Source organism: Lissotriton helveticus, chromosome 8, assembly GCF_964261635.1.
Source record: "Lissotriton helveticus chromosome 8, aLisHel1.1, whole genome shotgun sequence".
Lineage (NCBI taxonomy): Eukaryota > Metazoa > Chordata > Amphibia > Caudata > Salamandridae > Lissotriton > Lissotriton helveticus.
In genome coordinates, this window is record NC_136069.1 from 1,290,993,351 (window position 1) to 1,291,017,009 (window position 23,659).

General features: G+C 48.2%; 1 protein-coding gene across 1 annotated transcript in view; it reads left to right on the plus strand.

Annotated features, from left to right (window-relative positions):
- The window catches only part of MYO16 (myosin XVI), a 2,830,569-nt gene that overhangs the window by 2,047,942 nt on the left and 758,968 nt on the right, over nucleotides 1-23,659 (plus strand). The gene's annotated exons all lie outside the window — the stretch shown is intronic.

A 23,659-nucleotide genomic window follows, 5' to 3' on the forward strand; every position in this document is an offset into this window, starting at 1 on the left:
CCGAGAAAGGCGTAAGGAGTTCTGGAACAATTCCTTCGTACAACTGTTGCACCAGCACAACCTTGCTGCAAATGCCACGAACTGCTGGATCTGTGGGTTGCTCCCACATTCTACCGGACACTCCATCCCCTTCATCCCTTCTCCTTTCTCAGTTCACGGCTCCTGCCTCGCCTGGTTGATCCTCATGCAGGAAAGCCACAAGGACAACGCCGCTTCTGGTCAAACAGTGTCACACTTCTACTATGGGTTCTGGCTGAACAAAACAGGAAAGATGTCTGCTCCCTTTTGTCCTGCAATTTCAGGTTCAACCTTCCTTACGAACATCCCTGCCAAAGAAAGGGTCGAAATGCAAGTGCTCCACAATCCAGCCAGACCCACCTTCTCCCACCTGCGGAAACAAATGGCTGCCACCCTGACCGTGGCCCTGTCTGTCATCAATGTCACAGGACTCGTATGCCTCGAAGGACAAGGAATGCAGCTGGTGGGTCACAGTTCTTGTCGCATCACCAAAACATTGGTCTCAGCTGACACCCCCTCCTTTGTTGCTTCCCCGAATATGTACTTTGTTTGTGGCACCAAAGCTTACACTTGGCTCCCAAAAGGCTGGAGGGGTACGTGCTACATTGCCTTCATTCTTCCTCCCACGTATGTGGCTTCAGCCTACCACCACCGGCAAAAGCGCGCAGCAGATGTTGAACAAGCCGACTCCACCAGAGCACAGTTCCTGGATGCAGCAAAGGGACTTGTTCCTCTCTGGGGACCAATGGCAAATAGCCGCGCTATCCGACACCTGACTCAGGCAGTAGAAACAACCATTAACATCACCGCTGGCATCCTTGCTAACAACACGGCTGAGCTTCAGGCAGTCCGCCTGGTGGCTCTTCAAAACCGTCTTGTTCTAGATGTGGTTCTGGCTGACCGTGGAGGTGCATGCCGCATCATCGGCTCCAGCTGTTGCACCTACGTGCCAGATAACTCACCTTCAGTCTACAAAGCAATCGAACACCTCCACAGACTGTCCTCGGAGGTTCACCAGGAGCAGGAAGGATGGTCGCTTGGAGGCTGGTTCTGGGACACTTTGAAGAACTGGGGATGGAGATTGTTCACATTTTTATTGATACCAATCATGATACTATGTGGGTGTTGTTTAGGTATTCAATGTTTACCACCTTTATGTGCACTCATTTCCAACTGTATGTGCCCAAAGACTTTGAACTTTAAAACTGAGCACATGAGTCCCCTATACGAGATAGAGGTGCGTGGTCTCATGGGGATCGATCCGAACTGACAAGCTGGCGAGACATGTTAAAGGGAGGACTGTGGAATTTTAGTTTCGTGTACTGAACATCATCTACGCCATCTTGCAGACTCACGTATGAGCATACACGACAGCCATTTTAGGTACCATGGTCTCCCTGTTCACGATCGCCCGTCAGCACACTTCCCTGAACCTTGCAAGCCTTCCCCGCGCACCCTGGCTACCCCCGCACTCACATGCACAAGTCATGAACCCTCCCCTCCCATGACTCTGTCTCAGGGAATCACACCCCGCGCCTGACCAACACCTTCTTTCCGTCCATGAATACCCCTCCTTTGATGACCCCTTCCTCTGAGCCCGACTGCCTGTACGAACCGCTGGTCATCCTTTAGCCCGAGGATATAGTTTATTGCCCACTACTGTATGCACTCGCTTTTCCTGAAAGGAGCCACTATTGATCACGACCTCCCCACCCCCTGAGATTCGATCAGGCGCACACATTCCAAAGGAATCGGCAGAACACTCAGCTGCGTGATAGCCCCCTCCCAATCATATGAGGGGAAAGGGCCTCTACTGTTGTCATGTGTTGGAAGGGGCCGGAACTGGGGGGTGCCGGGGATGTCGTTCTCATACTTCACAATGTCCTTGTTGTAATAAAGAACGTTCACATGTCTTAAACCAGTGTATAAAAGAGCAGGTCTCAAAGAGGCTGAGAGAGCACCTCGAGACGATACCTTGTTGTCCGATCTGATGTGTTCTACTCCGTCGGAATAAAACTTGTTTCCTGTCTTCCCGTCTCCAGCGCCTGCCTCTTTATTGAATAACTTCGTATGGTATTAGAGGCGTTTTTACGCCGGGCAAATTTAACTTAGGAAACATCTACTGAAATCGCCTGACCATTTTGAATTGATCTTTATCAGTGGAGGAAGAGGAGGGGCATGGGCAGGAAAGGGCCAGTTAGAGAAGGGACCTGGACCGAGCAAGAAGCAGATAATAAAGCTCGTGAGTAAAGGTATTCAGTGTCTGTCATTATTGTGTGAGGACACGACAACTGGCGACGAGGATGGGATCAGCAGCCTGCTGTCCATGAACCCTGAAGAGACGACACTGTCCGGTCCCTGGGTGTCACGAGGAAAGGTCGCCGTCGCGACACGTGTGCCCCGAGAAGACCGCCGCCTGCAGCTGAAGGCCAGCGGCAATTGTCCCGGCTCCGCGATCCGACGATCACGTGGAGCCCTGTGCAGACAGTGTGGTCGAACGCTGAAGAACATTTGAATCAGGCACCATTTTGCGCCAAAAGTGGAGAGTGCGCCCGCGAGTGTGCCAGAGGCCGCGCGTGTGACACATAAGAAGTCAGGAGCCCATCCTGACTCCATTGTGCTGCCCCGATGTGTGAGGAGCATCTGGGATGAGCGGGGAGACTGCGAGGAGTGCCGGAAAGAGAAGCGTTGCAACGCCGAAACTGAAGCTCACCCCCGATGCGTGAGAAACTGCACGCGCACGAAGGAAGAAGTCGGGAGTTTACCCCGAGCCTGCCTGGATAGGCGGAGTGGCCAAAAGGTGTGCGAGACACTGCTGAAGCCTTGGTGCCTGCGGAAGTGGCTGCCGGTTAGTGCCAAATGAAGCTCGGTGAGCCTGGAGAATGAATGCAGCCAAATCCCATAAGGAATGAGAGTTTCTGTCTGGCGGCCATCTTTGAACCAGGCAACCAGCAGGACGCACCCCTGTGCAGTGTGGAAGTGGCCATTTTGAAGTCAGGCAGCCCAGGGCCCAAGCAGAACAAGCACTGGCAAATGCAAAAACAAGCATTGGTAAATGGAAACAAGCATTGGTAAATGAAAAACAAGCACTGGCAAATGCAAAAACAAGCATTGGTAAATGGAAACAAGCATTGGCAAATGAAAAACAAGCACTGGCAAAGGCAAAACAAGCATTGGTAACTAACAAACAAGCATTGATAAACGCAACCAACACCAGTGAAAAGAAAGGTGACGCTGACAATCGCTTGCAGAGATGTCAAACCCTCCACAGCAGAACGGTGGCGATGCCACCGTGGCGACCCCAGCTGAGCCTCAAATATCGCACTTGCGTCCCCCTGAACCACTAACGCTGGTGGAAGCATGGGCCCCCGATGGCAGGAGTGGCTAGAAGATTTTGAGGACTATCTTGAAGGGTCAAAGGTCACCGCAGATAGAGAAAAACTCATTGCATTGCACAATTTGGTTGGCAGAGAAGTCAGCAAAGTGATTAAAGAGCTGCCAGGAGACGACAAAGGAACATACGACAAAGCGAAAGAGGCGCTGAATAAGAAATTCATACACAAAAGGAATGTGGACTATGAGAGATATGTATTTCACCAAGCTCGTCAAGACAAAGAAGAAAGGATGAGCACCTACATCTCCAGGCTACGTCGACTATCTCAGTATTGCAACTTTGATGTATTCTCAACGGAAGACGCCATCCGACTCCGAGTGATCGAGGGTTGCCACTCTGAGACACTGTAGAGGAGATTGCTGAGAAAAAGCCATAATCTTGATCAGATAGAAGAAATGACAAGGGTACATGATCAAGCGAAGGAACACGCCAAATGCATGGAGACAGGAAGAAGTGAGAGAAAAGAACAAGCATTCTGGACGCAAAACACCAACACTCGCAGGAGATCAGGTGAACAACAGAGAAGATCCAGACCAGCCTCTCGCCATCACCACAAAGGACGTCGACGCTACGGGTCTACCCGGAGAGACAAGAAGGCCGAACATGCAAGAAAGTCAGAACGGTCTAGAAAATGCTATCGATGTGGGTACGATTATCCGCATGCAGATGTATGTCCGGCGATGGGTCAACAGTGCCACAAGTGTGGACGAAAGAACCACTTCGAAACAATGTGTGGTATATACAACAGAGAAAGAAGAGGTTACACGAGCACGCTGCGGCCTGATCCCAGAAGACATCACGCCAAAGCAGTGCAAGACAGGGCGATGTCCTCCTCTGGATCGTCCCGTTCCAGCCGAGATTCTCATGGTTCCCAGTGGACCAGGTGGTCACCGAAGTGATCACCATCGAAGGAATCAAGATCGACATCCGCAGAGTCTGATTACACAGATAAATATATGTTTGCATGGTATCAGACCCAGATCAACTAAAGAGGTATCCCCCACTGGACATAAGAGTGGGGACCCATGAGACACAATTCATGCTCGACAGTGGAGCATCCCTAAACTACATGCCCGTGACAGAATATAAGAAAATGAAATCACCACCTCAGCTGAGTCCAGCACACGTAAGAGTATTCACCTGGATGGCGAAGAAACCACTTCCATCTCTGGGTAAATTTGAATCAACTCTCACCCATGAAGACAAATCTGTGACAGCATACATCCATGTCATTGAAGGCCCTGAGGCTGAATGCCTCCTCAGCTTGCCGACTGCAGAACGCCTCTGCCTTGTGGAGTTCCTCTACAGAGTCAGCGGTGATCCAGATATAATCCGTAAGTTCCCTAAGCTATTCACTGGGCTCGGAAAGATGAGTAAATGTCAGATCCGTCTGCACATCAACGATCAAGTGTGCCCTGTAGCTCAACACCCCCGACGAGTGCCTTTTCATCTTCAGCAAGCGGTGGAAGAAGAGATTCAGGAGTTGCTACCAACTGACATTATTGAAAAAACAGATGGTCCCACACCATGGGTGTCACCAGTCATCATCGTCCCAAAGAAAAGCACTCCGGACAAGGTGCGTTTGTATGTGCACATGAGACTTCCCAACACTGTCATAGAGAGGGAGCGTCACCCAGGACCCCACCTGAGTGACATGATAGCCGCCCTGAATGGAGCCAGAGTATTCTCTAAGCTTGACTTGAATAAAGACTATCACCAGCTGGAACTCCATGAAAAGTCAAGGTACATAACCACTTTCGCTACACATTTAGGTCTGTTTAGGTACAAGAGACTAAGCTTTGGCATCTCATCAGCCGCTAAAATATTTCAGGAAATGATTCGTCAGACCATCAGACACATACCAAACTCACTGAATTACAGTGATGACATTTTGGTGTATGGGTCGAGTACACAGGAGCATGACAAGGCGCTAGATCGAGTGTGCCACGCTTTCCTAGAAGCCAACCTGACCTTAAATAAGGACAAGTGTGAGTTCCACCAATCCACTCTCAAGTTCTTTGGCCATGTGTTCTCGGGAGCGGGCATGAAACCTGACCCGGAAAAAGTGACTGCACTCAATGCGACCAAGAGTCCTCAAGATGTTAGTGACATTCGTTCATTTCTGGGCATGGAGAGCTATTGTGCCAGATACATAAAAGACTACGCCACCATCAGTCATCTATTGAGAACACTCACCAAGCAAGGACAACCGTTTGTGTGGAGCCCCCAGTGTGAGAGGGCCTTTCGGGAAATCAAACAGGCCAGTGAGGCAGCGGACAACCTAGTATACTTTAGCCCCAAGAGGAAGACTGAAATAACGGTGGATGCCAGTCCAGTGGGTTTGGGTGCCATCTTAGCCCAGTACGACAAAGACACTGATCAACGACACATCGTGGCCTATGCCAGTCGCAGCCTTTCTGAAACTGAACGGGCCTATTCTCAGCCAGAAAAGGAGAGCCTCGCAGTCGTCTGGGCTTGCGAGCACTTTCACGTCTTCATATATGGTAAACATTTCACCATGATAACGGACTACCAGGCATTGGTCACCATATTTGACAACCCCAATGCCAAGATGCCACCTAGAATTGAACGATGGGGCCTGCGCCTACAGGAGGACACAAACACAATCATACACAAACCGGGGAAAGGGGAGAACCCTGCGGACTATATGTCCCGACACCCTCAGGCATCCCAGGCATCGCCTCCGTCAATAGCTGAGGAATACATACACTTTGTAGTAGGATCAGCCCGACCTCCAACCATTCCATTAGAGGCAATCCAGGAAGCCACCGCCCAAGATAACATTCTTCAGAAAGTGATGCGCCGGCTGCGCTCTCATAGATGGAGGCATGACAGTGAGGAAGAGAATACCGATCCTCAAGCCCGCCAAGAAATGCAAGCGTTCAGGCACATCAGTGATGAACTATCTGCCACCTCGAAGGGGCTCCTCCTGAGAGATCATTGGATCGTCATCCCGAGGCAGCTACGACAAGGAGTCCTTAACCTGGCTCATGAGGGCCACAGAGGAGTGGTTGCAACCAAAAGAAATCTCCGTGAGCGAGTTTGGTTCCCGCTGCTTGATTCCATGGTTGAGGCCATAATCAAGGATTTCCCCCAGTGTCAACTAGTTAGCCATGGAACACCCCCAGCTCCGCTGCAAATGACTAAGTTACCCAGTGGGATATGGCAAGAACTAGCCATGGACTTTTACGGACCCCTCCAATCTGGCAAGTATGTGGTGGCTATCATGGATGAGTACTCGAGGTTTCCGATAGCTCAATTCGTGTCATCCACTAATGCTTCTTGCACAATTGCGGTGCTTGATGAGGTGTTCGCCGCATGGGGTGTCCCAAAGGATCTCAAAACAGACAATGGTCCTCCTTTCAATGGCCAGGAGTTTAGCGAGTTCGCAAGGCACCTTAACTTTAGACATCGAAAGTTCACGCCTCTGTGGCCACAGGCCAATGGCAGCATTGAACGGTTTATGGCAACTCTGAAGAAAACGTTCAAACAGGCCACGCTCGAGAAGAAAGTCTTTCCAGTTGCCCTCAACGAAGTCCTGCGAGCATACAGAACTACACCCCATGCCACCACCGGAAAATGTCCGGCCACTCTTATGCTGGGGCGTCCCATCAGAACAAGGATTCCGACGTGGGAAGGTGCTCTGCGACCAGTGTCTCTGACACACGTCCACCAAGAAGTGGCCCTGGCTAATCAAACTAGTAAGAGCAAAATGAAATTGTATGCGGACACTCGACGGAGAGCCAAAACTCCTTCACTACAGACAGGAGACTGTGTGGTGGTCAAACAAGAACAATCCCGAAAAACAGATTGCACGTTCAAAGACGAACCCTTGGTTTTCACCCAACAAAAGGGCACCATGGTCACGGCGGCGTCCAAAAATAGAAGGATCACCCGGAATGTTTCTCATTTTCAAAAGTGCACGCCTGGCATGAAAGAGGAGCTTGAACAGGATGGAAATCCATCTGAAACACCAGGACCCAATCAAACGGACACCGCTCAGAGACCTGATCAGAGGACTGAAGCTGAATTGAGTGATGGTGGCATGAATCTGCGACCTCGAAGGAACCTTCACAGGCCTCAGCGACTGATTGAAGAACTCTAATAAAGTCAGTTCATTCTTTTGTTCACAAAGGGGGGATATGTTATGTTTTGAGCATTCTAGTAGTTGGGTGTGGGCGGAGTCATGGGCTGGAGGAAGAGGAGGGGCACGGGCAGGAAAGGCCCAGTTAGAGTAGGCACCTGGACCGAGCAAGAAGCAGATAATAAAGCTCGTGAGTAAAGGTATTCAGTGTCTGTCATTATTGTGTGAGGACACGACACTATCCATAGGTCATTGAAAACAGCCATCTCGAAGAAACATATTTCCAACAGCTCCATCCTAACAACACATAGTAAAAGGTCGTCTACTATCTCTAGCTATAAACTCGTTGCCACGTGTTTAAATTGGTGCAGGCCCTTCTTGCCTGGAGAAATCAACACTTGACTCTGATGGCTTAAGCTATTGTTGCATCATCACACATATGAAAGTCCTTGAGAATGTCTTGTAGCGATTAGTAGGCATTTGTTTGCAACTCAACTTTTAGAGAAAGATCCCTGTGCTGCCTTTTCAATCTGGCTTTAGGTGACAGCAGCACAGAAAAACACGAATCTAAGAATAAGACAATGCAATGGGCCTTCTAGATAAGTGTGACCCCATGCTTTCTGAAGCTAAGCTTGTACACTGGCCACCACCACTCTTTCAATATGCGCTTTAGAAGAGTACCCGTAAATGGACCCCAAACTCCCTGTCCATCAAGCCTGCATAGTGGCAATTCATAAGACACTGACATGTTGTAATCACATTGGTGTGCCATTTAAGACAGTCCAAACTTGTCTTAAATGCCAAGTCAAATTAATACGTCACCGTGGAACAGCATTTCCCTCTTGCAGAGAAATGCCGACCCATCCAAGAGCACCTGTACACCTGCATCAGTGTAATTGTGTTCTTTGCCTCCAGTTCTGGGACGAACTGACTCTTCCCCAAAATTCCTTCTACTGATTATATAAAAGATCTCTTGATCTCCCTCCTGCACCAACATGGGCTGCATGCCACTGCAATATCCCGTCTTTTATGCAAAACATGACATTGCTTTTCGAACTGGCACATATAAATATATATAAATACTCCATGCAATCAAATATTGCATTAACATTTTAGGCGCCCTTTAAAGATTACTTCATTTCAAAAGATGTGCACCAATGCATGTGTGCAGGGTGGGAGGGAGGGGTCAAGAATATTCATTACCAAGCAAGAGGTGTGCTAGATTTTTGTTTTCAAAAGGCCTCATTTATAACGGTATGGTGAGAAAGGTGGCTTGCTTACTGAACGTTGATTGAAGACCTGCTTGATTTGCTGGCACAGATATAATACTTTATGCATAATTCAATTAACTTGTCGCTGAGAATGTAGTCAAGCAGTAACATGAAAGGTCGAGGTTGCGTCCTTCCTTGGGGTATCAGCACCGTCTATAGGCCGGTGCTCAAGTACATCATTTGTCAGGTTCGGGGTTGCCTTCTTTTCTGTTATATTATCCTAACCACCAGCCTGTCTTTTTTCATTCTCCTATATGTGACCTTGAGCGATAATCCTGCTTAACCACAGAAACTAATTCAGTTTTCAATCCTCAATTTGCATTAAGAAAGGTATCTGCCAAGCATGACAAATTGTGCCATGCAGTAATCTACTGAAGAAGCCCAGGTATTACATCTGCAGATGCTCGGTACAACTGGATCAAAGGTCGGTCTTTTTCATGGATGACTTATGCCCTTTTAATTAAGGCACCTCCATCTTTCTAAGGCACTGACTTCAGAACAGTGTGTAAGGCATGTAAGCAGTATGATTGTAGAGCGGCCAGTTCCGAACTTAATGTGATGATGCACACTTTCTTCTGTTCGCTAACATCACAAATCTTACTATACCTGACAGCCCTGTCCCATCGTTTTCTAATTCTCTGTCAGCAGAAAGCTTAGAGGTCGCGGCCAAAGTGCAGGAGTGCAGGAACGCCTCTTCTAATAGATAATTAAGTTATTATAGTGTAAAGCGAGGGGGATGACCTGCGGGTTATGTGAGTAAAATAAATAGCAATATCAGCATGTTTGGCAAGCAGAGTTATTGGCTCTTCACATCCAGACTCCTGTAGTCTTTATCATGAATATAATGCAGTACTTTGAACAACAATGCTTCTAAAAGCTGCGGCATATTAGACAAGAGCTTAGCGAATGAACATATTTAAGTACAGTAACTTGACAACAGTTTGGGATTGTTTTCAAAACAATATCTCATCCATGGACTAAATGAATCTTACCAGTAAAATGTGATTGGTAAAGTCACACGTTTTTAGCTTTTTCTGAACTGCCATTTGCTCTCATATTCTAAGGTGTTGCTGATGCCCTTTTTAGGTCGAGCCTGGTCAGCGCATGCAATGCTCTGCGAGGCATGCTGTACTCGGGTATGGACTTGAAGGTCTGCCCACTCTCCGCTCATCTTTTCAATTGGCTCCTGTTGCTGTCCTTTCTAAATAGTTGCTTCTGATTCTTTAATAGGCTTGTTAGTCCCTCCTTAGTAATGCATTGTCTGCATTTGTAACCTCCCATGAGGACTGAACTTTAAACTTTTGAGGTTACATGGTATGTTTATTTAGTTTGTGAGCACTATTTTATTTAATTATTTTTGTCCTACTGCAGACGCAACTTTCCTGCAAGGCTTTTAAGATTTGTGCGAGTCACATTCACGTTGGAGAATGGCAGCCATTTCATTCTTTTGTTATGAACGGCTTCCAAAATTAACATAAAATCACTAATGGTGCCCTTGGTTGGTATCCCCTCATCTCCATCCTGGGGCGCCGCACTTTACATCTTCAGCACGTCGCTCGTTTTAAGGTTAACAACATGGGCGCCCTCTTTCACATTAACCCCGATGCCTGCTTTCTTTGCCACCAATACACATAACAAGCATTTGCAATTCAATAGGTCTCGTATGCTCTAAACTTTGACCTATTGGTATTGTAAATGATAATGCCTTTTATTATTGCAGGTTTTTTAAAAACACATAAATAAAAGACATTGTCCTTTACAATGCCAATAGCTCAAAGTCTCACAAATGCAAGACCTATTGTATTGCAAATGCCTGTTATATGTTGAGTACAACAATAGAGGGAGGAAGGGCCAATAGGGCAGCAACCCTCAGCAGATGGTTGGTGCAGGTGTAGCTCTTGGAGTTTGCAAGAGGGAACACTATTTGCTTTAAGACATAGTGTATGGTGGATGTTGCAGTGCTCCAACATATCTCAACAGGTTCAGTCCCTGCTGTGCAGTGATTACAGACCAGTTCATCATAATCACGGAGTGGTGGAGCAGGTCCTCTTGGGGTAGGTGCCCCACAGCCTCTTGGAGGGTGAAGCAGTTCCTCCTTTCATAGCTGTATCATGAGCCCGTTCTGCACGCATACCGAAGTGAAAAATGGGGGCAAATGTCAATTTTTAATGAAATTTATATTTTTTTCAAAGTGGAGTACCATCCCGTGTGGCTCTATTGTGCACAACAGAACCATGTGCATTGCAAATGGGAAAAGACGAGGCAGCAATGTGCCAGAAGTAGATCCCCACTTGCCAACTCTGGTCGCACTTAGCTTCCAAAACACGATGGTTTTGTTCACCTTGTAAGTTTTACCAAATGAAAAACACCTTTGTACTGTGGTTCAGCCGTGTTATCCGTGTTCAGTCACACAATTTTGGATAAATCATTCTCATGAACTCATTAATGATTTTTAATATCGATTATTTGAAAATCCACTTGTTTAAACCGTGCCCACATGCATTTCGGGTAGTGGACCCCTCTTCAGGGGCATCTGTGCCAAAAAATCAAAGTAATACAATCGTAATAAATGTCAGCTCAATGCAGCTCTCTAGTGTGCCCATAGCCTGATTGTGTGATCACGTCTATACAAAACATGCAACACCAACAACGTGCATTAATCTGTATGGTACCCGTCACATTCCAGCCATGACCTGACCGTAAGACAAACTCCAAAGTGCATGATTGCCAATAGACATAGCCACACAATGGACGCACAGGTACACATATACGGTTAAACATGGTAACGCACTTTTTCTGAAAACATAACACAACTCATTCACTACCCTAAGTTACGGATATTCACATGCACATCAGGTTATGCAACATATTGCTGCATTGTTGTTATAGTGCAAGACAGGAGACCTTGCACTTCATATCTGGGACACACTCAGGAGAAATTAAGGAAAAGTGAGTCTCATTGAAACAATTGATTAAAACAATTTAACACTGGAGTGCACAATGGGAGTACAGCACAGTTAAATGGGAAAATACGACATGATGTGGCATGGCCGGCCATCCAGGGTGAAAAAATAGGTGATCTTAGCCTCTGCTGTGGGACCAAGATTTTAGCCTGCTAACTAATTGAAAGTAGTGGGGGACCAGCCAATTCGAAGTCACCAATTAGTGATTATTATGTGCTGAAGCAAGACTTATGTGGTTAGGTACACAGTGTCCTCCTAGAAGAGGGAGCCGGAGCAGTTCTTGCTGTAATGTTCAGTTCTGCTATTTTCCATTGCCTGCTCTTATTATGTATTAGCAATTTATAAGATTTGTACATTGAATACAACTTGCGCTTACAATCTAATGACTCCTGATTTCACTGTTGAGGTATTGTAAAGCATGAAACTATTACAGTTCAAAGAAGCCTACTGTGTTCCTGCTATTAGGCAGACTTTTCTTATTCAGATGTCCCTGTCACACCGAAGGGTCCTCTACCTCTTTTCTAGATTTCCGCTCATTTCTTCTTGCATCATTTTGTGCAGTTTTACCAGTTGGTGTTAGTCTGCTTCACATCGAACTAATACCAGAAGGAATGGAATCATCCTGTTACAAAATATCTTTGGAAAAACATAAACAAAGAAGAAATAACGTTTCAAGTGAACGCTTGTCAATTAGGGCTTAGTTTGAGTCAGACGAATGGTAAATGTGGCAAATCAAAGTGCCATAATAAGAGTTCTAATGAGTCATTACGTCGAATAGTCAAAATCAAATTTCAAGAGGGAAAGAGGAAGGAACGAGAGAGCAAGTGGTCTGAAAGGAAGAGGCCTAGTTTGAGAAACATAGGTGAGAGTGCTATTAGCGGGACTGATAGGCAGAATACTGAGATACTGGATTATCAGGCGGCGATAGAAAGAGAAAAGAAAAAGAACAAGTATGGAGGTGTGAAATAACAATTTCGAGCGGTGTAGTAGGTAAAAACATGAGTAAAGAAGGGAAAGTGGGAAGGAAAGTCTAGACGGGTTAGTAATAGCTGAAAAAGACGTTTTAAGTTATTTTGGAAACCTAGAATATCCCTGTACATCTGATTCTTTTGGTAAAGAGTTCCCGAATTGTAGGGGCTGCTCAGAAGAAACACTGATTTGCTGCCCAGTGCTAAAGGAATTTCTTTGATTCTCAGCAAAAAGGTTTCTATGCTTCTTACCCCCAGATTCATCATTGTCCTGTTTTGCGAGTCCTTAATAGCGATTATTAAGGAATCGCTATTAAAGACTCGCAAAACGGGATTCATGTAGAAATCGCAATATTATTTGCGATTTCTACAGCTTCCTTATTTGGGATTAAATAAGGATGCAATTTCAAGGGTGCCAGGGGTGTCCAAAGGACACCCTGTAGCACCCCTGAAATGAAAATGTAGACTGATGTGGCGCACACACATGTCCAAAGGACATGTGTGTGTGTAACATACAACTTAGAAAAATGCACTAAAGGGCATTTTTCTAAGTTTTCGCTATTTACCACGAAGTCAGACTTCGCAGTAAATAGCGGCCAAAAATTGCGATTTTGCAATTCTAAATTGGTTCATGAATTGCATTTAAGGAATCTCAAATAGAGATTCCTTAAATGCAATTCCTCACAATTTAGCGATTTTGCATTTTGCGATTTTTGCATTTGGGATGATGAATCCCAAATTCAAAAATTGCGCTCGCAAAGGGCCAGATTCTCAGAATCTGGCCCTTTGCGAGCCGTTTTGTGCTTGATTAATCTGGCTGTTAGTCTGCTCTGTCTGTCAATTGTAATGAGACTTCTGTTTTTTTAGCTCATTATCAAATAGAACAAGTGCTTGTAAGGCAAAACATAATCTCAAATTATTCTAAAAGAGACCATAATCTAGTTAGCAATATCTATTGTCTCTTAATACAATTTATACATTCGCAAAATACAGGCAACAAAGACCATTCCCCCCTCCCCTACCAAAGCCCCCTCCCCCCTCCCCATGTGTATGGGAGAGGTGTGGCCCTGCAGCTAGGGCGACTGACTCCGGAGAGCAAGGCTCACAACTTCAATCACCGGCAGCAGCTTAGCTCAGCACGATGTGATTCTAGGCAATATCTCACATAATCTCCCCGATGGTCCCAGCACCTTGAGACACTTAGGGGTGAGTAGTTCTCACTTTACAAAATACTGGGTTTATTTAGATTTATGGTAAACATTGAACATTAAACAATATTTACAAACACAAATATTTCGAACCAAACACAAAAAAGCTGTGAGAGGCCTAAGCAATGTTCCAATAGTAAAGTTCAAAAAGGAACAAAGATTTTGTTGTTTTTCCTTGGGCAGCCTTTTTGTAGACAAAGAGTGTAGGAGAGTAGGGTCTGCAATCCTATGATCACCCAGATTTTTGCTTTTTGCTGCACTGGTTTACGACTTTCCCTGGCTGTGGGCCTGCTAATCAGACCCACAGCCTAGCTGTTCTCTCTATCCAAATTGTACCCAGGTACTGAATTGGCACTGGGCCCTCTCCAAGTCCCTGTACCCAGGGCTGAGGTGCACCCAGAAGTCTCCCAGGGGCTGAAGCATGTATTATGCCACCCCTGGATTGACTAACTAAAACTGACACAACTGGCTGCACGACAGCTGGGGCAAGGTGGTGTACTCACCCTTTGCTTTAGATATAGTATACCTATATCTAACCCTAAAATGGACACACAGATCTCCTATCAGTCACTCCTATGGCAGGCCTTAACAATCCTGAAGGCAGAGTGCTTGGAATCGTGTGAGATGGTGCTCTGGCATGAGCTGAGCCTGTCTGCGGCTTTCGGGATCTATCCCTTAGCCGTTTCCATGATATCGCATACCATATACTCTTAAGTGCATTATAATCCTCGCGGTTAAGTGCCAACTCTGGTATCGCTTTATCAAAACATGTTGAGTAAGGTGTCATACGAATTGGAATACTAACCCCTCGCCAATTCTGGCGACGGGGTTAGCATTCCACCCTTCTAGAGGGACACGACATGCCTGTAACCTATAACCCGGTTAAAAGTCAGACAGAGCCTTAGCATCCACAAAATGGATGCTGCCACCGAGACACAAGTCTGCCCTCCTGCTGCTGGGAGTCCTCCCAGAGCAGGAGATAAGGACAAAGGGTTTCCTGCCAGGGGCGGTGCCAGCACCGTCCCAGACAGGGTTTTGTGTATTGTAGGTAGGCAGGGCTTTAGAGGAAGGTGACTGCACGTGGCACCCCGGTGCTCACTGTGCATAGGCTGGCTGGAACCAGTTCCAGGGTCACTCCAGACCCTGTGCTGGGGAAAAGCCCGCCAAGGAAGTGGGTGTAACCACCCCCCTCCTAGTCCCACCCATAGGGCAGGACTTAGTCGCGTGCCAGCCCCTTTTTACAGGATAAAGGTAGAGACTGGCCCCCTTCCAAATCAGATCATCTTTGAATCCTGAAACTACTTTCTGCGAAAGGAACTCAAGACTTCTTCCTAAGATTTCTCCCTTGTGACTAAGGAGTAGTCACCCTGCATCCGCAGGCACCATCCAAGAACACTGCGGTCTGCTGTAAGTCCTTCCTCCGGAATCCGACTGCCCAGCTCGACGAGAACCGGCTTCCCTGGCACCTCTGACCTCTACCCACCTCTACAGCCCAGCTGAGAACCGTGGGTGCGACGAGACCTCAAGGGACCGGCCATCTGCAAGACTGCACGACTTCTTTCCAGCAAGCCCGCCGAGTAATCTACTGGTGAGTGCTTTGGGGTCCGAGAAGCCCCGACTCTGAGCAGCTCCAGCTCCGAAGTGCAGCCCCCCAGCATCTCCACGATCTGCGTGGGGCCCTTCTGCTTTCCGCTGCTCACCGCGTTGTTTGGCTACTAGCCCGTTGGCTTGTGGCCTTCCTGACGACGCCCGACGACATTTCTGCTGCTGGTCTGGTTGCTCCAGACTGGCCCTTGCTCCCTTCCAGAAGAGGAGCACCCCGGACTCTCCTGGTCCACTCAAGACGCCATTTTGAGTCCACCGCGTGGGCTTGAATTAGCCAAGGCTTGTTGCCCAATCCTGGGTAACTTCGACGCCAACGACTTCATCCTTCGTGGGACAGCTCGCACCTCCATCCTGGTCGCCGACAACGCCTCCTGGTCCGAGAGACTGCAGAGCCCAGCAGCGCCCCCTCACCTGACTGCGGTGACTTCGCCCGGTGCCATCCTGGTGCCCACTTAATCACTGGCTAGTGATTCAAGAACTTGGTCCCCTCTGCTTTCAGGTTTTCTTCTTCCTTGATCCAGGCTTGGATCCATCGAACTTTCCTTCACTGGTCGCCTGCCAGTAACTTCTTCCTTCCAGGCTCCTGGTCCGGCAACGAGATCCCCGACGTCTTTTCAGACCTATGCAGCTGCAGCCCCTGGGCTAGGTAACTTCGGCACTCCGGTGTCCCAGCATAGCCTCACTATCCAAGGGTCAGGATCCACTGTCGTTTTCTCCCTACCAGGTCGGGTTCGCCCGTGAACACTAACTTTGTGAATTCTAGCTTCCATAGACTTTGTCCCGCATCCCGCGTGAGAGTGCACACTCTGCACCCGAGTCCCCTGGGCCTCCTAGTAGTAATCTAACGATTCCCTAGTCCAGTCCTAGCGATTCCAAAGCCTATTAGAACTGTTACTTACCTGCTAGTAATTCGCATTCCACTTTTAGCGTATATGGTTTTTCGTGCCCCTCGGGCATTTGTGTAACGTGCTAACTTAAAAGTATTTTCGTAAGAGTTTTGTTGTGTGCTTAGCACCCTGTCCTCATAAAGAGTACAGGGTTGTTGTGATTCTAATAAATACATTGTTTATTTTCATAACACTTGTGTGGTGTCCTTTCACTGGGTGTTCAAGGGGTAATGTGATGGTAAAACAGCTGGCTTAACACGCCCTCTAGAGTCTTAGCCTTAGACTGCTCGTATCCATGCTACTAGGATAGCTGGTCTATAAGGTTGACTTACAACCAATCATCAATAAGGGTTGTTTGGACTGATATATAGTGATCACTAGAATAGTGAACACTGCACATCAGGCCAACTTCTCACATTGGTGAGCAGCGGTTGGGATTTGAGCTTGCTGTTGTTTTACCACACATGCCCTAAGAATATCTTGTGAAAGATCACATAAGTACTAAAGGTACATATAACTTAGCTTAGAATACTCTGAGTTCTACTGAACCAGCTGTTGTAGCTCCTAGGGCCTAGCACACCCTAAACTACAACTCTAGCAAGGGATCAGTAGGCAAACATATAGTGTAGGTAAGTGCACCACTTACACCTCACTAGAAAAGCATGTCGACTCAGGGGGACTCTACTGAGACTCCCCTGGTCAGTGTTGACCCTCCACAGGTCACTTCAAGATATGCAGCTCTCAGTTTTCAGGAGATGAGACAAATCTGTGTCTCCAGGAAACTGAAGCAGGGGTCTAACCCCACCATTCCCTTTCTGATAGGTCTCTTAGAGACATATGATGCCAGAAAGCTCTCTCAGTTACATGAGAGCATGCCAGCCTTAGAGGGAACCTCTGGGGATCCAGACCTCCCCAACACTGATTCAGCAGTTGAGGAGGAGGATCAGGAGGTACTCTCTGGGGATGAGGTAGACAAGGGTCTTGAGGTAGTCAGAAGGCTAACTAGGACCAACTTAGACTTACTTGGGCTAGGATCTGGGGGCCCCCCAGTACTAACCCGAAGTGGGCCTAACCTTGGAGTTAGGAGAGATAGATCTCTTTCTAGGGACTCCAATAGATCTCTGCACTCTAATGCCTCTTCTCAGGGGAGAAGGAATCCTCCACAGAGGAGATTTACTTCCCCTCAGAGAAAGGAGCATGAGGCTAGGATGAGACAAGCTGAACTGAGGATTGAAAGGGAAGAAATTGCCCTGGCCAAAGAGAAGCTTGCCCTGGCAAGAGAGCAGCAGATGAGTGGGCTAGCTCCCACTGGTGGCAGCAATCTCCCAAGAGATAGAGAGAAGGGTTTAGATACTAAACACCTGACTAAAATAGTGCCCCCCTTTAAGCAAGGGGATGACATCCAGAAATGGATGGCTGCTCTGGAGAGGGCCTGCACTGTGCAAAACATTCCCCAGAGTCAGTGGGCAGCTATACTGTGGCTCTCCTTTGATGGTAAAGGTAGAGATAAGCTCCTCACTAAAAGAGTGGAGGATGCTAACAATTACCAGGTCCTGAAGAATACACTGGTTGATGGGTTTGGTTTAACCACTGAGCAGTACAGGTTGCTGTTCAGAGACACCCAGAAAACTCAGTCTCAGGACTGGTCTGATTTTGTGGATTGTGCCACTAAGGCTTTGGAGGGCTGGTTGCTGGGTAGCAAGGTTACAGATTACACAGGATTGTATAATCTAATGATGAGAGAACAAATTTTGAACAATTGTCAGAACCAGTTGCTGCACCAGCACCTTGTTGATTCAGATCTGACCTCTCCCCAAGAATTGGGAAAGAAGGCAGACAAATGGGTCAGGACAAGGATCAAGCAGAACCAGAACCAGAACCAGGGTGGTCAGAAGAAAGCAGACCAGAAGGGTAATGTTAAGAATGAGCAAAATGACCAGAAGTCTTCACCAGGTCCCCAACAAACCAAAGAGGGTGGGGGTCAGGCTTCCCAGAAGAAGAAGACTCAAGAAGGCCAGTCAAAAAGGTGGTGCCAGTACTGCAAAAGTAAATCTCACTGGTTTAGTGAGTGCACCAAAAGAGGAGGAGGACAAACTCCTGCCACTACAGCTCCTAAAGCAACTGCACCCCCTAGTACAGTCAGTAGTGGTAGTGTCACTCCCAAGGCATTAGTTGGGTTAACCTTGGGTACTGAGGGGTCTGACAACTTAGTTGGCACACTCACTCAGGCTGTCCTTGTCTGTACAGGGGATATGGATATGTCCCCTGAAATAAGTCCCAATACTTTGGGCAAATACAGGCAGACACCTTTGATTAATGGCAAGATGGCTCAGGCCTATAGGGACACTTGTGCCAGTGTCACCATGGTGACACCTAACTTTGTGGACCCTGGACAGATCATGCCAGGTACTGATTTCCTGGTGACCAATGCCAGCAATGTCACTACTAGTCATAGTGTGGCAATTGTAGCTTTCTCCTGGGGTGGAGTGAAGGGACAAAAGAAAGTTGTAGTCAGTTCAGACCTCCCAGTTGATTGTTTGTTGGGCAATGATTTGGAGTCATCACAATGGTCAGAAGTGGAGCAGAGGACTCACATGGAGATGTTAGGCTTGCCAGCACATGTGCTTGCTGTGACTAGGTCACAGGCCAGAAGATGCCCCACTGAACAGGTGCTGGATCCTGAAACTATGGACCAGACACCTCCCAAGAAGAAGAGCAGTAAGGGTAAGGCTTTGCCTTCCCCCTTGCCCCAGGTTGAGGATCAAGTCTCTGAGGAGGCTGATCTAGAAGAGCTGAGGGAAACTGAGCCTAAAGAGCTTGAACTTGATCAAGTTGAGTTTCTGGGCTCAGGGGGACCCTCCAGAGCAGACCTGGGGAAGGAACAGTTGAGCTGCCCTTCCCTTGAACCCCTCAGACAGCAGGCTGCTGCTGAGGCTGCAGGGAATGCCACAGGTGCCCACAGGGTATACTGGGAAGATGGACTCCTGTACTCTGAGTCAAGAGACCCCAAGCCTGGTGCAACCAGGAGGCTGGTCATCCCCTTGTCTCTGAGAGGTTTCCTTCTCACCTTGGCCCATGAGATTCCCCTTGCAGGTCATTTAGGTCAGACAAAGACTTGGGACAGGCTTGTCTCACACTTTCACTGGCCCCATATGAATGAGAATACCAAGGAGTTTTGTCGCTCATGTGTCACTTGCCAAGCCAGTGGTAAGTCAGGTGGCACGACAAAGGCCCCCCTCATACCACTACCTGTGGTGGGGGTTCCCTTTGAAAGAGTGGGGATTGACATTGTTGGTCCAATGGAACCCCAGACAGCATCAGGACACAAGTTTATACTGGTGGTGGTGGACCATGCCACCAGGTATCCTGAGGCTATTCCCCTTAGGACCACTACAGCCCCTGTAGTGGCAAGAGCCCTAGTTGGAGTGTTCTCCAGAGTGGGTTTCCCTAAGGAGGTCGTTTCTGACAGAGGTACAAACTTCATGTCAGGATATCTGACTGCCATGTGGAAAGAGTGTGGTGTGAACTACAAGTTCACCACACCCTATCATCCACAATGCAATGGGCTTGTTGAGAGATTCAACAGGACCCTGAAAGGGATGATTCATGGACTACCTGAACCTCTTAGGAGAAGATGGGATGTCCTGATCCCCTGCCTCTTGTTTGCTTACAGAGAGGTCCCACAGAAGGGGGTTGGCTACAGCCCTTTTGAGCTTCTGTATGGGCATCCTGTAAGAGGACCCCTGTGTTTGGTGAAGGAAGGATGGGAGAGACCTCTCAAAAAGCCTGCAACCAACATAGTGGACTATGTACTTGGTCTCCGCTCCAGGATGGCTGAGTATATGGAGAAGGCATCTAAAAACCTTGAGGCCAGCCAGGAACTTCAAAAAGCTTGGCATGACCAAAAGGCTGTACTGACTGTGTACCAGCCAGGACAGAAGGTGTGGGTGCTGGAGCCAGTGGCCCCAGCAGCTCTGAAAGACAAATGGTCTGGGCCCCACACCATCATTGAGCAAAAGGGAGAGGTTACCTACTTGGTGGACCTTGGAACTCCCAGGAGCCCTCTCAGAGTGCTCCATGTTAACAGGCTCAAGGCATATGTTGACAGGAAGGACATGAGCTTGCTCATGGCCACAGATGAGGGACAGGAGGAAGAGAGTGACCCTCTCCCAGACCTGCTCACTCAGAATCCTGATGATGGGTCAGTTGATGGTGTTGTCTTTTGTGGCAGCCTCACTGAACATCAGCAACAGGATTGCAGGCAAGTTCTGCAATCCTTTCGACATATGTTCTCTCTGACACCCAGCCAAACTGATTGGTGTACCCATGATGTTGACACTGGAGACAGTCTGCCTGTCAAGAGTAAAATCTACAGGCAGCCTGATCATGTTAGAGACTGCATCAAAACTGAAGTGCAGAAAATGTTGGAACTGGGAGTCATTGAGCCCTCAGATAGCCCTTGGGCTAGCCCAGTAGTTCTAGTGCCAAAGCCTCACACCCAGGGTGGTAAGAGAGAGATGAGGTTTTGCGTAGACTACAGAGGCCTCAATGCAGTCACTAAGACTGATGCCCACCCAATACCAAGAGCAGATGAGCTTATAGATAGATTGGCTTCTGCCAACTTCTTAAGCACATTTGATTTGACAGCTGGGTATTGGCAAATCAGGTTAGCTGAGGAAGCCAAACCTAAGACAGCATTTTCTACCCCTGGAGGGCATTATCAATTTGTGGTAATGCCCTTTGGACTGAAAAATGCACCTGCCACCTTCCAAAGGTTGGTGAATCAAGTCCTCACTGGGCTGGATGACTTCTGTGCAGCTTATCTTGACGATATTGCTGTCTTTAGCTCCACCTGGGAGGATCACCTGGTCCACCTGAGGAAAGTGTTAGAGGCCCTGCAAAAGGCAGGCCTCACTATCAAGGCCACAAAGTGCCAGATAGGGCAGTCACAGGTTGTATACCTGGGCCACCTTGTAGGTGGAGGCCAGGTTCAGCCACTGGAGAGTAAGATACAGGCCATCAAGGACTGGGCTCCTCCAATCACCCAGACTCAGGTTCGAGCTTTCTTGGGCCTGACTGGGTACTATAGGAAGTTTGTCAGAAATTATGGGTCCATAGTGACCCCCCTTAATGACCTGACAAGCAAAAAGATGCCAAAGAAAGTTCAGTGGACAGCAAGCTGTCAGAAAGCATTCAATGACCTAAAGCAGGCCATGTGCACAGCACCTATCCTCAAGAGTCCAGATTACTCCAAGCCATTCATTGTCCAAACAGATGCTTCTGAGTTGGGTGTGGGAGCTGTTCTGTCTCAACTGAATTTTGATGGTAATGATCAGCCTATTGCTTTCATTAGTAGGAGGTTGACACCCAGAGAGAAAAATTGGTCAGCTATTGAGAGGGAGGCCTTTGCTGTGGTCTGGGCCCTGAAGAAGCTGAGGGCCTACTTGTTTGGCACTCACTTCACCATTCAGACAGACCATAAGCCCCTCTTGTGGCTAAATCAGATGAAGGGTGAAAACCCCAAACTGCTTAGGTGGTCCATTTCCCTACAGGGGATGGATTTTACAGTGGAGCATAGACCTGGGACTGATCACAGCAATGCTGATGGGCTCTCCAGGTATTTCCACTTAGAGCAAGAAGACTCACCTGGTCAAGGTTAGCTTATTGTCCCAAAGTTTGGGGGGGGGTCATGTAGGAGAGTAGGGTCTGCAATCCTATGATCACCCAGATTTTTGCTTTTTGCTGCACTGGTTTACGACTTTCCCTGGCTGTGGGCCTGCTAATCAGACCCACAGCCTAGCTGTTCTCTCTATCCAAATTGTACCCAGGTACTGAATTGGCACTGGGCCCTCTCCAAGTCCCTGTACCCAGGGCTGAGGTGCACCCAGAAGTCTCCCAGGGGCTGAAGCATGTATTATGCCACCCCTGGATTGACAAACTAAAACTGACACAACTGGCTGCACGACAGCTGGGGCAAGGTGGTGTACTCACCCTTTGCTTTAGATATAGTATACCTATATCTAACCCTAAAATGGACACACAGATCTCCTATCAGTCACTCCTATGGCAGGCCTTAACAATCCTGAAGGCAGAGTGCTTGGAATCGTGTGAGATGGTGCTCTGGCATGAGCTGAGCCTGTCTGCGGCTTTCGGGATCTATCCCTTAGCCGTTTCCATGATATCGCATACCATATACTCTTAAGTGCATTATAATCCTCGCGGTTAAGTGCCAACTCTGGTATCGCTTTATCAAAACATGTCGAGTAAGGTGTCATACGAATTGGAATACTAACCCCTCGCCAATTCTGGCGACGGGGTTAGCATTCCACCCTTCTAGAGGGACACGACATGCCTGTAACCTATAACCCGGTTAAAAGTCAGACAGAGCCTTAGCATCCACAAAATGGATGCTGCCACCGAGACACAAGTCTGCCCTCCTGCTGCTGGGAGTCCTCCCAGAGCAGGAGATAAGGACAAAGGGTTTCCTGCCAGGGGCGGTGCCAGCACCGTCCCAGACAGGGTTTTGTGTATTGTAGGTAGGCAGGGCTTTAGAGGAAGGTGACTGCACGTGGCACCCCGGTGCTCACTGTGCATAGGCTGGCTGGAACCAGTTCCAGGGTCACTCCAGACCCTGTGCTGGGGAAAAGCCCGCCAAGGAAGTGGGTGTAACCACCCCCCTCCTAGTCCCACCCATAGGGCAGGACTTAGTCGCGTGCCAGCCCCTTTTTACAGGATAAAGGTAGAGACTGGCCCCCTTCCAAATCAGATCATCTTTGAATCCTGAAACTACTTTCTGCGAAAGGAACTCAAGACTTCTTCCTAAGATTTCTCCCTTGTGACTAAGGAGTAGTCACCCTGCATCCGCAGGCACCATCCAAGAACACTGCGGTCTGCTGTAAGTCCTTCCTCCGGAATCCGACTGCCCAGCTCGACGAGAACCGGCTTCCCTGGCACCTCTGACCTCTACCCACCTCTACAGCCCAGCTGAGAACCGTGGGTGCGACGAGACCTCAAGGGACCGGCCATCTGCAAGACTGCACGACTTCTTTCCAGCAAGCCCGCCGAGTAATCTACTGGTGAGTGCTTTGGGGTCCGAGAAGCCCCGACTCTGAGCAGCTCCAGCTCCGAAGTGCAGCCCCCCAGCATCTCCACGATCTGCGTGGGGCCCTTCTGCTTTCCGCTGCTCACCGCGTTGTTTGGCTACTAGCCCGTTGGCTTGTGGCCTTCCTGACGACGCCCG